Source organism: Herpailurus yagouaroundi, unplaced genomic scaffold (assembly GCF_014898765.1).
Source record: "Herpailurus yagouaroundi ecotype Mexico unplaced genomic scaffold, PumYag 142, whole genome shotgun sequence".
Classification (NCBI taxonomy): domain Eukaryota; kingdom Metazoa; phylum Chordata; class Mammalia; order Carnivora; family Felidae; genus Herpailurus; species Herpailurus yagouaroundi.
The window spans coordinates 1,510,504-1,527,993 of NW_024412397.1; positions in this window are offsets into that span (position 1 = coordinate 1,510,504).

Below are 17,490 nucleotides of genomic sequence, written 5' to 3' on the forward strand. Positions count from 1 at the left end.
TGGTAAATATAATTTATGGTCAAATTGGCTAACATACAGTGTGTAAAGTGTGCTCTTGGTTTCGGGGGTAGATTCCGTGGTTCATCGCTCCCATGCGGCACCCAGCGCTCATCCCAACAGGTGCCCTCCTCAGTGCCCATCACCCCTTTCCCCTCCCCACCCCCCATCCACCCTCAGCTTGTTCTCTGTCTTTAAGAGTCTCTGATGGTTTGCCTCCCTCCCTCTCTGTTTGAAACTGTTTGTCCCCTTCCCCTCCCCCATGGTCTTCCGTTAAGTTTCTCAAGACCCATGTATGAGTGAGAACATACGATATCTGTCCTCTGACTGACTTACTTCACTCAGCATAGTCCCCTCCGGTTCCATCCACGTTGCTGCAGATGGCAGGATTTCTGAAGGGACTACTTCTCTGACACAGTTGAATGTCTGTCCTCCTAAAACTCTTTCTTGTGCCTTTCCATCAGCTGAACCATGGGGGGCAGACAGCTTGGCTCTGGTCTTCCTCCGTCCGTCCACCCAACGGCGAGTGGGGTTGGGCCGATCTGGAAAACGCTCCGTTTTCCAGGTCTGTTTCCAGGTCTGTTTCCAGATCTGTTTCCAGGTCTGTCTGGAAGGAAGCAGGGTCCTGCAAGGGCTCCCTGGGGCTCCGCCTGTCCTAGCACTGAGCCAAACCGGGCAGCAAAGGCAGTCTTGCAGAGGAAATGGTCCTGAGTGGAGTGTGTAGGACGGAGCCCCATGGTTTGTTTAGGGGATGTAGGCAGGTGTGGGCTCTGTATTTCTAATACCTGCGCAGGTGGTTTCAGGTAAGTAATAAGTGGTCAACTTACCCCTTTCTCTATTACTAACTAAACTTGTGAATCATCACGGAGCATCGATTGCTTTAGGCTGAAGTTCCGTAGTTAAGTTTCTAAAGGTGAACTTCTTGTTCTGAGTATTTTTAGATTTACAGAAAAATTGCAAAGATAGTACAAAGTAACATCTTGTATTAGTATAATGCATCCGCCAGGGTTAGTGAGCCGATATTGATGCAATATTATTAACTAAAGTCCATACTTGATTTAGACTTCTGTAGTTTTTATCTGAGATCCTTTCTTCCTGTTCCAGGATCCCACCTGGGACCCCACCTTACATCCAGTCCTCATGGTGCCTTGGGCCCCTCTGGGCTGTGACAGTTTCTCAGACTTTGCTTATTTTTGATGGCCTTGACAGTTTTGAGGAGGACTGGCCGGGCAGTTTCTAGGATGTCCCTCTGTTGGGATTTGCCATGTGTTTTTCTCAGCTGGGACTGAGGTTACGAGCTTGGGGAGGAGGACGGCAGAGGGGCGGTGCTGTTTCCATCACATTGTATCACGGGCTACCAACGGGCTGATGTTGACCGTCGTCAGCTGGCCGGGGTCTGTCTGTCAGGCTTCTCCACTGTGAACTCGCTCTGAGGCTCCCCACCCCTGTCCACACTGGATTCTTTGAAAGGGAGTCACGAATCGCTCACATTTGAGGAGTGAAGGCTTCATTCTTGAGGACACTTACTTGGAATTCCACTCAGGAGAGTTGTCTGTTTCCTCTGTTCACTTACTTATTTGATTATTTGTGTCTGTTTGGACCCGTGGATATTATTATACACTTTGGGCTATGATCCAATGTTTCTTTATTTTGTCACTCAGGTTGTCCTAGCTCCTTCGGGTGGCTACCCTGACCCTTTGATGTACCCCCAGCAAGGGCTGTGTGTGTGTGTGTGTGTGTGTGTGTGTGTGTACATACATATTTATACACTTCCCTACTTTCTGGCAATACAAGATACTCCCAGCCCTACACTCAGTCATTTCTCCAAGAAGCCTAGGCTCCTTTTACTGGAGAATGCTATTAGAAACCCAGGTATGGGTGCCAGGTGAACAATTACGTTTTATAAACGTCATAAAACATTTTCAAAAACATATCTAAATGCGGGCAGCTGGCAGCAGGCTCAGCGCTGGGCGTGTGTCGTTAGCTGCGGTCACTCAGTGGCTAGGAGCTGGGCAGCTCGGCTGGTGGGAGACATAGCTTCCCTGTCTTCCGAACAAGTTACCACAGGGCTGTTCTGAGGGTTGAAGGAGGTAACGCCTGCGTAGTGCTTGGGATAGTGGCTAAGACACAGCGAGTGCTTAACAAACGCAGGCTTCCTTAGCTGCCCCGTCTCGGCCCTATTGTCCCCCTTGGGCTCTCTGCCCTCCACTGGGGGGTGGGTGCCAGCAAATTCCGACACCTGGATCTTGCCAGTCGGCTTCTTGTCGGGATCTGCCGACAGGAAGCGCTAGGAGGAGGTCGAAGGGCAGGGAGAGGAGATGCTTCTTGCCTGCTGCCACCACCGGGCTGGTGTCGACGGTGGCCGTGGCCACACGGGGGTGGTGGGACCCCAGAGGTCACAGCGAGGCGGGGCTCGCAGCACCGTTTCCTTGGCTCGGTGGCCGGAAGCTGTCCCTCTTGTGGTGACAAAGAGCCGACTGTGGCGGTGGCTTCGGCAGCAGGTGCACGTGGGAGCCCCTGCGCAGGACGCCAGCCTTCCTGTTCCCGGGCTCGGCATCCCGTGCGCTTCCCCAGCCCCGGCGCCTTGTCCCCTTTTCTCTCACACACATTTACCACCATGACAAACGACCTCGTATGCCACCCTGTGTCTTTCAAACAGCCAGAGAAGTGCGTGTTTCCCTGGCTGAGAAAGCGTCATGATTATTATCTTTTGCTCTGTCACTACCACCAGTGACTAACTGAAGGAGAGAAGCCGTCCCTGTATCATCGTCCATTTTTGTTGCCAAGCTGTTGCTTTGCCCGCCCTACAGACGGCCACCACAGTGGCCCCCAGGGGGAGATGACACTTCTGAATTTTGCGACCGACCCAAGATTAGAAGCCATCCAGCAAGACGCTGCCGACGGTGACACGGAAAGGGACGGGTGCAATGCTCCTCTCAGGAAGATTACAGTCACACGCAAGTCCTCTTACGACCCCGCATCCGTGGGCTCTGGTATTCGTGGCATCGGGGGGACAGCCGCCTGTGCTGTCTCTGCTTTGAAGGCTGCTGTAGGGTGTGACGAGCGTGCGCCCCAGGTGAGGGGTGGCCCCTTGGCGGACGTGGGCTTCGCTGGGCACACTCGTGCTCACAGGCAGGAAGAGGCTTTGCCCCGCAGCTGTGTGCGGGGCCGTCTGGTAAATGCTATGCGAAGGTCCTACAAGAATAAAGAATGTGTCCCGATGCCGAGGAGGACACGCGGTGGGGGGTGACGCGCGGTGGGGGAGTCCCTAGGAAAACCAGGCCCATCCTTTTTGGGTTTGGCAAAGATCCATGATGCTCCTTACATCTTTTTATAACTCTGAAATAAACCTCGCTGAGGTCTTCCTGATGGTGCGGGGGATGAATTCCGCGGGGACACTTTCCTGCATCTACAGCATGACCACAGCCGGTTAAAACTCGAGTCGGTTTTTTTTCTGGGGTGGTACCGTGCCCAGAATGTTTGATTTTTAACTTTGTTGAGCTGCTCCAATAAACCCATTATTTCGCTCTCGGTTTCCGGTATTTGCCCTGCAGAGACGCGAGCCTCCCTTGCGGCGGGAGGACGAGCTAACCCTGCGACGCGAGCAGCCTGGCGCCCTTGTTGGCCCCGCTCGGGTCCGCTCTCCACCTGCCCCTCCCGGCCTCCCCCTGCCTTCTGGCCTCTCTCCCCCTCCCCTTTCTTTCTTCTTGTTAGGAACTGTTTCAAGTTTGCGGAAAAGTATAGCAAATGATACAAGATATGCACGCAGCCAGCTCCAGCTTTATGAAAACTTGAGATTTTGCCATAATTTGGGGGAGATTTCTCTTTCCTTCTTCCTTTTTGACTTTGAAATAATAAAGCAGGTATGTTCCTAGCCCCCCCGCCCCCAAGCCGCCTCACAATTTTATTCTCTTCCTCCCAGAGTCGCGTCTCCTGAAAGGGGAGGCGCTCAGCCCCAGACTCAAGATCCCTTTGTGCTATTTGTGGATCATTTCCATAAAGGGTATAATACGTGTTTGTGTCTGTAAGTTTTTGTCAATGGGATCATGCCACGCCTTTCCAGCAAACTTGCTTTTGTCATCCGAGACTTAATTTTTTATATTCACCAGCCTGATACGTGTAGCTCCAGACCTCACGAATTCCCTACCAGGATTTTCCCATTCCCTTCTTGAAGAAACTTTGCATTGCTCTCTTTAAAATGAACCGCAAATAATCCTTCCGTGAATGATTTCGCGTGCCTGTCTTCTGCACGTGGGGGAGATCATCCCTAGGATATACAGCTGCACCCCGTTCTACGGAACAAGGCCATGGACACAACGGTCCCGGATCCAGAATGTGGAGTGTCTCTTCAGAGGCCGTTGCTCATATAAACACACTGCCTGGTACGGTGACTAAACATCCCACGCCTCTTCATTCGTTGAGATGTTATAGGATTTCCAATAACATTTTGCTAAAACGAACAAGCAAACAAAACTCTTTCACATCCTGCCTTGGATTTATTCCTAGCTACTTTGTAATTTAGGATGTTATTGTAAATCAGGTTTTGAAACTTGCTGTCTTCCGTCGTCGTGTGGCTCACGTCTAGGACCGCACTTCCTGACCTGCCTGTTTCCAGCAGTTTAGTTGTAGATTTTCTTGACCCCAGATGTCATTGTATCTCAAAATAACGTATTTTTTTTCCAGTTTTTCCAATTCATAGGTCTTTGCTTTGCTTTGCTTCTCAGTCAGCAGATTTACATCTGGAGAGCATGTTGAAGTGGTAATAATGGGTCAGCTCATTGGTCCCTGGTTTTAAAGGGAATGAATGCTTGGAATGTCTCACAATTAAGAATCTCTTTTGCTACAGGGGTTTGGTAGTTAATGTTTTTCAGACCAAGGAACTCTCTCCTGGTTTGCTAAGTTTTCTTCTGTTTTAACCATTTATTTCATAAAAGGTTCCATTTTATCAAATGTTTCTTGACATTTCCCTGGGTAATTTTACATTTTCCTCCTTTATCTGTTAAAGTATAAATTACATTAATAGATGCTTTGATATCAAGCCGTGCTTGCATTGTGACCGAACTTGTCATAATGTAACTTTTTATGCGGACTGGGTTTGTTAGTGTTTTAATTCAGATGCCTGCGTCTATGATGTAACTTTTTATGCGGACTGGGTTTGTTAGTGTTTTAATTCAGATGCCTGCGTCTATGCTCGGTACCTGAGGTTGTGTGTGACCTTCCTGTCTCATGCTGCTTTTGTCCGAGTTTGGTGCAAAGGTCACACGTACCGTGCTCCTTCCCTCTCTGAAGGACGCTGCGTGTGAGCTCACATAATCCGTACCTGGAGCGCTTGTGGGGCTTTCCGTACAACCGTCCAAAGTTGTTGGCTGTTCTTCACTCTTGTTGGGGGTGTGTGTGTGTGTGCTTGATTTGTTTTTGGATTTTGCTGTTTTGGTGGCAGGTATTTAATAGGAAACTCTATTTTTGGAATTACTTTACATGTCAGACTTTTTAACTGCTTTCAAACTCTGTATGGTAAGTTGTATTTTTCTAGATGTTATCTGTTTCATGATAGATATTATCTATTTCATCTAGACCTTCAGATTTACTGGCATAAAGGTATTTCTTTTATTTCTGTAGAATGGATTGAATCTCTGCTGTCAGTATATTTAGGCCCATTTTCATTCCTCCTAGGGCTTTATTGTGCTTCCTTTCTAGATTAATTCTGTCACAGGTGTGGTTATTTGATGATCCAAAGAACTAAATTAATCATTCTTGTTTCCCCTTTTATTTTTATTTCATTAAATTTCATTCTTCACCATATTATTTCTTTCTACATTCGTTGCCTTTACTTCTCTTTCTTGTGATGATGTTTTTATGACTCATATTGGACCCTTGGTTTTGTCTGTTTTTTTTTTTTTAATGTTTATTTTTCAGAAAGAGAGAGCACGAGCAGGGGAGGAGCAGAGAGAGAGGGAGACACAGAATCCGAAGCAGGCTCCAGGCTCTGAGCTGTCAGCACAGAGCCTGACGTGGGGCTCAAACTCTTGGACCGTGAGATCATGACCTGGGCCAAAGTCGGATGGTTAACGGACTGAGCCAGCCGGGCAGCCCAGAATGTGTGTGTGGTGACTTTTTTTAATGTTTATTTATTTTTGACAGAGAGAATGAGTGAGAGAGAGAGAGAGAGAGAGAGAGAGAGAGAGAATGAGGGGGGAGGGGCAGAGAGGGAGACACAGAATCGGAAGCAGGCTCCAGGCTCTGAGCTGTCAGCACATGGTCCAACGCGGGGCTCAAACTCACAAACCATGAGATCGTGAGCTGAGCTGAAGTCAGATGCTTAACTGACTGAGCCACCCAGGCAGCCCTGCTTTGCCTGTTAAAGTAATCTTTCATGATCATGTATTTCCCGATAAGTGCTGCTTCCAGACCATATCAGGAGTTTCGACACTATATTCACTATTGTTCCTTTCTAAATGTTTTCCAGTTCCTACCATAATTTTTCGACTTATAAATTACCTAGAAGAGCATTTTTAATTTTCCAAATACACATTATTTTTTGTTATCTTCAACTCACTGGATTTTTTGATAGGATGCAGTGTGTTATTTACCAATTACTTTTTTAAGTTTATTAACTTACTTTTAGAGAGAGAGAGGGAGAGCATGAGTGGGGCAGAGGCAGAGAGAGAGAGAATCCCAAGCAGGCTCTGAGCTGTCAGCACAGAGCCCAGTGCAGGGCTCTGTCTTCCCACCGTGAGACCATGACCGGAGCTGAAATCAAGAATCAGATGTTTAACTGACTGAGCCACCCAGGTGCCAGGTAGTTACCGAAATTCAATTTTTCGTCAAGTGCATGATCAATTTTATAAATATTCTACATATGCCTGAAAAGAACGTGTATTTTTTCCATTGTTGAGCACATGCTCTAGGTATGTCCATAATTTCTTTGATATGTGTGTTGTCTTATTTTGTGATTTATTATCATACCATGTTTTTTGACCACGATGCCTGTTAGTTATCAACAGAAGTGTGTTAAATTATAACACTGCTTATAAATTTTTCAAAAATTTTCTGAATTCTGTTCTTTTGCTTTATATATTTGAAGCTGTTATCAGGTAACTGGAACTTTAGAATCATGCTATCTTCCTGGTGAAGTGCCCCACTGCCATTAAATAGTGGCCATGTTTGATATTTAGCGTCTGTGGTCTGATATTAATGTAGCCTACAAGCTCTTTTTAAAATTAGAATTTCTCACCTATTACATTTTTTTTTCCATGATCGTCTTTCCAACATAATGTAGTTATACCTTATGCTTTTGTTTTGTGCTTACCGTAAGTATTTAAAAAGCATTCCTAACTGGACCAGTTCTAAGTATAAGCAATATCCCCACCTCCTTCCATCCAATGTGAATCCTTAGCATTATTTAACCCTGACCATCCCTCTGGGGCTGAATCTCATTATTGTTTAGTGTTTGAGTTCTTAGGTTCTCAGTTCGTCTTCGCTATTGTTACTATGGTTTCCTATGGTTATGTAGAGCTTGCTGAGATGAACCCGTATGTCCGGGAGTATTGTCAATCCTCACTCTGTGCTTTATCACCCTACTTCCCTTCTCTGGAATCAATTTACTTCAACAATAGTTAGTTGTGAACTATTTTAGTCCTCTGACACATATGCATTTTGGAAAATTATGTAAGGTTTTGGACTTAAATTTTGTCACCTACCAAGGTGGGGTATGCATGGTGCTTTCTTTTTTTTTTTTTTTTTTCAACGTTTATTTATTTTTGGGACAGAGAGAGACAGAGCATGAACGGGGGAGGGGCAGAGAGAGAGGGAGACACAGAATTGGAAACAGGCTCCAGGCTCTGAGCCATCAGCCCAGAGCCCGACGCGGGGCTCGAACTCACGGACCGCGAGATCGTGACCTGGCCGAAGTCGGACGCTTAACCGACTGCGCCACCCAGGCGCCCCAAGTGCTTTCTTAATGGGGGTTCTTGTGAGGGTTAAACTCACCGGTATGTGTGAACTCTCGGAGTAGTGTCTACACAGGCAAAGTGCATTTTCCCCACTAATTCAGCCACTGTCTGTCCTCACCTATGAAGGATAATTTAGTGGGGTGGTTATAGTTCCCGGTGCGTGGGAAATGGTTCTCGGCATTTGGGAAAATACTGTGAACCCGTCTTGGGCTTTGCTGTTCCGTGGCCTCCGTGTGGCATGCCTCAGTGTAGATTTATGTTTATTCTTCTGTGATGCGAGGATTTACTATCTTTCATCATGTCAAATAAGTCCCAGCCCTTCACCTCCTTCAATAATGTGCTCTCTTCTTTTCTAGAAACCGTATTATTTGTTTCCTGGACCGTCTCATTCTATCCCCCATGTTCCAAAATGCCACTTACTCACTGCATCTCTGCCCTGGACCCAGGAGTCCGGCCTGGGTCCTCTCTGAAATTAGCTGGAGGGGACAATGGCCATGAAACTGCTGTGTGCAAGCTGCTTCTGCCACTGTTCCCCAAGCAGCTCTCCCCCCCACCCCCCCGCCCCCGGCTCCTTGCAGCTTACCAAAACTAGTGTCGGGGACAACAGCAGTGGGCAGGCAGGACCGCTTTCCCCTCCAGGTCTGTCTCCACCTCCGGGCCTCCGATAACTGCTCCGCCTCCGGTCCCAGGCCTGAGGTTTTCCTTTCGTGTGTGTTAACCCTCTTAACACCTGCACAGCCACATTAAGAAACTCCCCTGTTGAATATTTGCTTCTGCCTCGCTATTTCCTTCATGTTTGCATTTTTTCTTCTATCTCGTTCTTTATCATTTCTATCAGATGATTCGGATTTCTGCAGTGGTGGGGAAGAGGGTTTAATTCTTCCCCTTGTGGAGTCTGCTGATTTCACTCTCTGGATCGCTTCCTCCCCAGGCCCTCTTCAGCCACGTGTCATTAGTGGGGCATGAGTGTGGCTTGGGCTCAGAGGATGTCCCTTCAAATTCTCAATTAGTGCAATTGGTTAGGTATCATGACTTACATAAATGCGTTAGCTTGGGGTAGACTATGTATGGTATGAACTTGCTCCCCAAGGACTGTGTGGTTCAGACTCTGGTTATAAATTCCAAAAAAAAAAAAATTATCCCGATGCTGAATGGATGGGTTTAACTTGTGCACATAAATGTTGAGGGATTAGCCCTATGGAGCCTGGTTCCCACTTTCCAACTCGTGAGCGCTCAGGCTAACGTCCCCTGCCCACCTGTAGACATTGCATCACTCCCCCACCCGGCACAGGGCAGGTGCAGAGCTCTCCACATGCTTACTGGGCAGGGTTCCAACAGCTCTTTATTTCTTGATACTTCCCCATTTTATGCAAGTGGATCATTTATTCAAAGAGTATGTTGGCTATATTTTAACCAGCACGTTAGATGTTTGTGGTGGGAGTATCTTCACATTATCTGTGTCCAAGATGTGTAGAGTAGAGTCCTCATCTGACCTGAAGGGTTACAGTACAGGAGACAAAGGTAACCAATGTCCTTTTTTTTTTTTTTTTTTTTTTTGATCGAGGAGATTTGCCTTTGATGCAATAAACGCCCCCCTAGTTGTTAATGATTTTTGTAGACAGTGAAACACCACGTCTGCATTTCTGGGTCCCCTGAAAAGTTACAGTAAGGCGAACCGTGCACAGTTTCCTTTTAGGATGAGTCAGTGGCTTGATGGGAAAAGTATGAGGACACGACATAAATCTGACAAGGCAAATATACTTCAAATTAAGGCATCACACGAGGGCACGTACACGGTCCCGGCAGCCACTGGCAGTGAGGGGGCAGGCTTGCACCGCTGGCCGTGTGTGGAAGGTGCTTCACCCTTGCTGGTCATTACGGCTTGTTAGCACTGTCCAGAGAATGTGAAAGTGGCCAGTCACCAGAGCACTCACTTTAATTTGATGGCTAAAATTATGTGAAATCTTCAAAAGTCAACAGGGTGAAAATATGGTTTCTGGCTTTCTTTGCTCTGCAATAAATAAATAAAATTACATTAAAAATTAAATACATGTACAGAGATGTGACTCCAAGGAAAATATATGGTCTTGCCTGAAAGCCCATAACATTTTCTCAGGGGATGTCGTCCTTGGTGTGCTCTTTTCAAACACTGTCAAATAAGCAGGAAAAGACAGAGTGAGGTTTGCTCTGACGGTACAAAGGCTGTGGCAAAGGCCTTGAAAAGCTTTTGACCAAAGGTGCCGTTCCCCCATTGCGTGGACAAAACCAGCCGTCCCAAAGGCTGTCAATTTCAGAGCAGGTGTCGTGTGGGGCATTTGTATTCAGGTGACATATTCAAATTGCCAAACCCTGAGTAATTTGCAACCTGCAGGCCTGGTGAGGTGAGCATTTATTTTTTGCACATCACAGTTGGCGAATTTTCTCAGTGAATGAAATTGATGTGAATATTTCAAAGAAGGGAAAACATTCCACAGATTTTTGTCCCGATTCCTGTACTTACAACCAGGCTGCGTGGCCGCGGCAGACAGGACGGTAGGGACGGCACGGACCACGCGGATCCCAGCACGCACCGTTTGGCAAGGTGGTTTCCATGCGTTCACCGCAGACAGGTGCTAAGAATAAAACTAAAACTGTGATCTCAGATGCTGCATGTGGGGTGTGTTTCAGTCACAGTCACAGGAAACCTGGGAAGAAGAGTTCTCTCCAAACACCGGGCGGAACTGCACCTGCTGTAGAGGGCGCGGTTCTCAAACAGCCTGGCGCAGGGCGCCATCCTGAAGCGAAAATTCCAGCAAGCGCCTCGCTCAGGACGCGCACCTTTTAATCAGCGTGACCTGAGATGGTAAACCAAGCTGGCAAAAACGCGCCAAAATACCTGTGGCACTTGAATGTGCTTATTGTTATGACCCTTAATTCATTTTTATTATTGTTTTTGTGTCTGTGCAGTAAAGACAAAATCCGGCAAGTCTGAGGAAGACGTAAGACTGCATGTGGCTGTGTACCCACAGGCTTCGATTCAAGTTTTTTATTTATCAAAGCAGGCACGTTGCTTTTTACTATACGTGTAACAGAAAATGACGATAAAATGAAACACAAGATAACATAAAACTAAAAAACTAAGACTCACGTGGAAAGTTTCTTCTCTGCTGTGAAAAGGGCGACGGTCCCATAAGTCTCTCTGCCAACCTCGTCCAGACCAGGAAAACAGGAGTAAAAAAATATTGTCCTCCTGAGCTCTGAATTCACATATTTGAATTAACAAGTGACGGGTTTGATTCTTCTCTTCCATAGAAATACGTACTGGTCACTAAGTCTGGAACTTCTTGGCAGTTTTTCTAATAGTCACTGAGTTCACAGATGTTTCAGAGACTTCACGTTATGAATGAATAACACACGTGTGACCACAAACTCATCCCACTTCTCCACTCCACGTTCACGTGGTGATTATAGAGATGGTGTGGCTCCTGGCTGGCAGTGCTTAAAATACCGACTTAGGAGGTCTGGGGTTGAAGCTATGATCATGACTTTTCACACATTTTTTTTTGTGTCTGGGCCCACGTGGCCACACACTCACCATCTGTGTTAGACGCACCGTGAAGAAATGTCAGAGCCCGGTGAGCTCAGGTGTTTCAGGAAGAACGTGGCCTAGTGATCGCTCAGCCACCCAACAGCCAAGCTGTTGTGCCTTGGGGACGAGAAGGCTGTGCCTTCTGTGCACACACGTGTGTGCATGAGTGTGCCCATGTGTCATGTCTGTGTGTGTGAATGAAGACAAGGAAGTGTGTGAGCTTGGTAAGGTGAGGGTGTGAGGGCCATAAATCCACTTGAGGACAATGGGTAAAAAATGTGGCTGGGCTGATATTTTGGTGGCCACCTAATTATGAAAAGAATAAAAAACCCAAATCACTATTATTCTCAGGCCTCTTAACACGGCCACCAACGCGCGTCGACACCAACTTTTCCGGATCCTGCGTGAGAAGCAGACTGCGGTTCACCTTCAAAAATGGACTCATTTCCCAGTTCCTTCAAGGCCAGTATTTCCCTGCATGTGTGTTTTTTTTAGGGGGGTGATGCTACAGGAAAAGGTCAGGGTGATTATTTAGTGGGGAAAATGGTATTTGCTAGGACTTTATTGGTTCTCTCTCAGAAATCGGACTTATTTATGACATAAGTCATTTTAGGGCAGTTGATAGAAGTTATTTCTCTTTTATGACACTTCTTCCTTTGTGTAAAATTGTGCCATAAATGATATTGACAGTGTTATACAGTACTACTGTATTTTTCGTATGTTGTAAAACTTTGCTACTTTATGGTCAAACTAACGTTGTGACTGTCAGCTTCTCGGGAAAAGCGTGAGGACGTTTCGGGTCTCGAAGAATTCATTTAAGAGAGTAATATATGGGGGGGGGGAGAAAGTCCCATAAAAGGAAGGGTAACCCAAGCTTTTATGTTTATGTTTCCTCCTAGATGCAGGACTAGTTTGGGGTTGTTTCCACGTTAGGGACAATGACCATCCCGGTCATCAAGGGTTCTTCTCGCTCTTGGTTCTGGTTCTTGGATGTCCGTACCCTGAGCCTTTCACACCTTGTCTTGGCGAGAGGTCTGAATTAATGACTTTCTCAATCTGTTTGGACACTCAGATATACGGCGGCCCTCAGTGCGACAGAGGCTGCTGGGAAGTCCTGCTGACTTCTGATTCAAGGGGGAGAAAGAGCTTTTCAAGTCCCCTGGGATTTCTCCAGTCAATACTCTCAGCTTGAGTCACTCTAAGGTCAAGAACACCTCAGATTCTCACATTGACCTGGGGGTGGGGACCAGTGGGGTAAAGGGGCCTTCCAGACCATCTGCTTATCCACACAAATAGTTGTTTTCATTAAAGACATTTGTCTGGTTGTTCTGTTTTCAGTTTCTCGGTCTGAGGTGAACACGTGGTGCATGATGGGAAGTGGGTTGGCGAGAAGTAACCCTCGCGAAGTCAGGGCGTCTGGTATTCCTGCGGGAGATGCCACTCTTCAGGGGGTTTCACAGAACTGTGCCTGGCTCAGCAGGGTCACCGTAGACTTGGGAAGACATGGAAGAAGGAGCCTTTCAGGGTTACGGGACCTCCTCTGCATCAGACGGTGAGTGGCCCGCAGGGCGGTGATCTGAATGATCCGAATCCAGGTGGTGGTTCTGGTCTGTCAGAAGGAACGATGTGACCCCAGAAGACAACAGAGCCCCAGAATGCAGCCGGCTGTGGAGACTGCCTGCCTGAATCCTAAGCTACCAATGGGGTGTGTGCTCAGGCAGGAGCCGCGGCGGGGGCTCGGCCGGTGTGAGTCTTTCACCGCAAGGGAACTCAGAGTAGCTGTGGGAAATGGGGAAGGCGCTCTCCTCGGTCTTTGGAACCACCAAGGCGGGAGAACGGACTCTTCTGAGCCAACGCCAAGTCCTGCCCTTGTCTAGACTCTACGTGACTCGGGCACACAGTAGAGGCTGACGGCGCTGAAGTCTCTGATGCGTCCCTCCTTGGGACACACCCCTACTATCAAGACGCCCGTTTCGCAGCAGAAGAAATGGAGATACGGAGGAGCCGGGTGCCTGCCTTTGGGGGATGTGACATGCGTTCAGGGTAGCGGAGACTTCAGGTGACCTGTCGTGGTGTCTTGGCGCTCTGACTCTGGAGAAGCTGTCCTGTCTGAAGAGGTGTTGGCCACGGCGCCCGGAAACAGAATTCCGGTTTGACTGACATCCCTACAAACTGGTGCACGGATACCGGACGTGTTGGTATCAGAGTCCCCTCTGGCCCTTTCCAAATGCCAGGTTCCCTGGAAGCGTGTGTGATGGCCGGTGTGCAGACCTTGCTCTGTCTGGGTCCTAGCTGGTCTGTCCTCACAGCTCCAGGACACCTGTGTCACTCTGAGAAGACGGGCTTGCCCACCCTTCCAGCCAGCCACACCTTCCTCAGTCCAAACTGTCACTCCGGCCCCGCGCCCCAGCCGTGCCCGGTGCCGCCCTCAGTCCTGTGGGGCTCCTCTGATCGTGTAGATATGCGTGCAAGTGACACTTCGCAGTTTTTAAAAAAAAAAGACAACAACAACAACAAAGTGAAAGGAAGCGTGCACCTGTAGGGGTGGACAGTGCACAGAGATGCTATCGTCTCCACTTGGCCGTCTATCTCTTGCCGGCAGTAAGATGGCCTTATAGTTCTATCTCTGTGCCTAACAAAATGGAGAAACTCCATGACCTTGAAATTGCTAATTGTAGGCGGTTTCTTCCAAATCTTGCAAATCATGAAAACCTGTGTGAGTTGTAGAGTCTGAACCCAGTAAGATGCAAATCCCAGAGAACACACGCAATCAGAGCCTCAGCGAATTTTCTTCCAGAGTGAATTTATTCGGAATGGTGCGCCATGATTTCTGCCTGGGAAGGGCATAAGGTCGGCAGGGGGCCGGGGTTCCTTGTGAAGCCGCCTTCTGTCTTGAAGGAGGGTGTTTTCGGTGGCTGGTGAGGGAACGGATGCAAACGTGCCCGTTGGAGAGGGGCTGCGGCCTGTGGCACCCCCGAGCCTGGTCCCCGCCCCCCAGACCCGCCCAGTTGTGGCGACTGACTCATGCCTGCAACCCCGCTTCCATCTTGGTGCCTTGGCGCTCTCCTTGGGCCACGTGGTTTCCCTTTCTGGGTCTCTGTGTCCACGCCAGTTTCACGAAAATGTGTGACTTGCCCATTTCTGATGAGGGTTGAAGGAAATGATGGATCTAAGATCTGTAGTAGCGAGTCACGGCTGCGGTCCCCTCTGTCCCGGTGGGCCCAGCGCTGGCAGACAGGGGTGGCAGGGGCACAGACTTGGGGTTCACAGGGAGCCGTCCCTGCCCGGGGAAGTTACAGGAGGCCGCCATCGCTGAGCGTCCAGCGGGACTCGAGGGGGCAGTCGAGGCCCATGAGCCGTCTCGGGCCTGCTTGGAGCAGTGGAGCCCAACAAACCTTCGCGACGGACAGTCATCAAACCGATTTTCCTCTACCGTGAATCTAGAATTCATACCACTTAAAGCGGCTGTATTCTGTCAAGGGTTGATGTGGATTTAGTTTTCTATGAATTTTTGTAGCATCCGCCATTCCACTTCTCCTTTATCATCCATTTATGACTTCCGCGAGAAAATTATGTGGCAGGCGTGGGCGTGCAGCACGTGACCCGTGAGAGGAGGGACAATGTGGAAACTATAGAAACTACACAAGGTGGTGGGCACACGGCCGGCACCTTCTCCCCAGAGTCAGGCTGCACAGGTCCTCAGTGTGTGTGCACGTGCATACGGGCGAGTGGTCCACGGGAGCCTGGCCTGATGCCCAGGCCCCGTGCGGGGAACCCCCCCCACCAGGGGATCCATGCCACACCCTCTCTGCTGCTGCTGAAGCCCCCGCAGAAGAGGAGCCTTTCCAGAAAGCAGGCCACTTCCCACCTCCGATGGCGGCTGCTTGCTGACTCGTTTTCCCTCCGGGACACTCGGGCTCTAAGGAACCAGTGTTCGTGGTGGCCGGGTTGGGACGCCTCTCCCAGGCCTGCCCGTTCCCTGTGTCCTGGCTCCCCTTGGCCCACGCTGCAGGGAAGGTGGACGTCCTGCCTCAATGCCACACACATGCTCTGTCTAATTTCTCATTTCCTCTGTTTGCCACAGTTTAGATGCTGAACTCTGTTTTTTAAATCAAATAGTATTTCCAATTTTTAATTTTTTAATTAAAAAAAATTTTTATTATTTATTCTTGAGAGAGAGACAGAACATGAGTGGGAGGGGGCAGAGAGAGAGAGAGAGAGAGAGAGAGAGAGACAGAATCCAAAGCAGGTTCCAGGCCCCCAATTGTCACCACTGAGCCTGACGCGGGGCTCAAACTCACGATCCGTGAGATCACAACCTGAGCCGAAGTTGGACACTCGACTGACTGAGCCACCCAGGCGCCCCGGTATTTACAATTTTTTTAAAGTTATATGTGGGGTTAGAGGAGATTCTGTAAAACAAAATGTCCAGTTTTTAGAACCATGAAAATTAAAGCAGTTTTTGCATGCTTGTTATTTGTCGATAATATTCAAATGGACACTACCACCTAAATGTAATAGGTAGTAATCGATGAACTCTATTTTCAGATATGTTGAGGTGTTTAGTTCAGTGTAGTTCAGGGGGCAGGATGCGTGATGCAGGCTGGGCTCACGAGAACCGGCTGCTGGCTGTGCGGCCGTTCTGTTGCTCGGCGGCAGGAGAATCGGCAGCAGCAGGCGATGAGACAGAGCACGGGCGACCAGCCATATAGGCCACGGCAATATTGTGCCCTCCCAGGCCCGGGACTGGTGCTGGCTGACCTCCCCTCTGAGTCACATGAGTGTGTGTGCCTGTGTGTGTAGCCATGTGCATATGTGCGCACACGCTTGTGTGCACACGTATGCACGTGCATGTGTGTGCACATGTGTGTCTGTGTGCCTGTGTACACGTGGGTTCTGGTGTGCACACATGTGTATGTGTGCATGCATGTGTGTACACGTGTGCCCATGTACGTCTGCATGCTTGCATGTCTGTGAGCCTGTGTGCGTGTGTGTATGCACGTGTATGTGTGCATACATGTGCATGTGAGTGTGCACGAGTGTGTACATGTGCATATGTGTGCACATGTGCGCGGGCGAGTGTGTATGGGTGAATGTGTGTGAGTGTATGGGTGAATGTGTGAGTGTGTACGCATGTATGTGCATGAGCACGTACGGGTGAATGTGTATGTGACCGGGTGAATGTCTGAGTGTGTATGGGTGAATGTATGCGTGTGTACACGAGTGTGTACAGGTGAATGTGTGCGTGTATACACGTGTGTGTGCGTGAGTGTGTACGGGTGAATGTGTGTGTGTGTACAGGTGAATGTGTGTGTGACTGTACACGTGTCTATGCTTGTGTACGGGTGAATGTGTGTGACTATGCGCGGGTGTGTGCGCGTGTGTAACGGTGAATGTGTGTGAATGTGTATGGGTGAATGTGTGTGTGTGTACAGGTGAATGTGCGCAAGTGTGTACACGTGTCTGTGCGTGTGTACGGGTGAATGTGCGCGAGTATGCGCGGGTGTGTGCGTGAGTGTGTAACGGTGAATGTGTGTGAGTGTGTACGGGTGAATGTGTGCCTGAGTGTGTACGGGTGAACGTGTGCGTGTATACACGTGTGTGTGCGCCAGTGTGCACGGGTGAACGTGTGTGCGCGCGAGTGTGGAGAACCAGGCATCCGGGGCAGGATTGCTTCTTGGGTTCTTGCAGTTAGTCTTCCCGAGGTGACCTCGGTCCCAGGAATCCGGAGCGGGAGCCGTGTCTGTGTGTGTGTGTGTGTGTGTGTGTGTGTGTGTGTGTGCGTGCGCGTGCGTGTGTGCATGCGCGCGCGCCCGCGCGTGCGTCCCGAGGCAGGCAGGCGGAGCGAGGCAGGGTCCTGACGACGACGGAAGGAGGGAGGGGGCCGGGGGAGAGGGAAGGAGCGGAGGGGGAGCGCGGGGAGAGCCAACTCGCGAACACTGACACGGCTCCCGCTCCGGATTCCTGGGACCG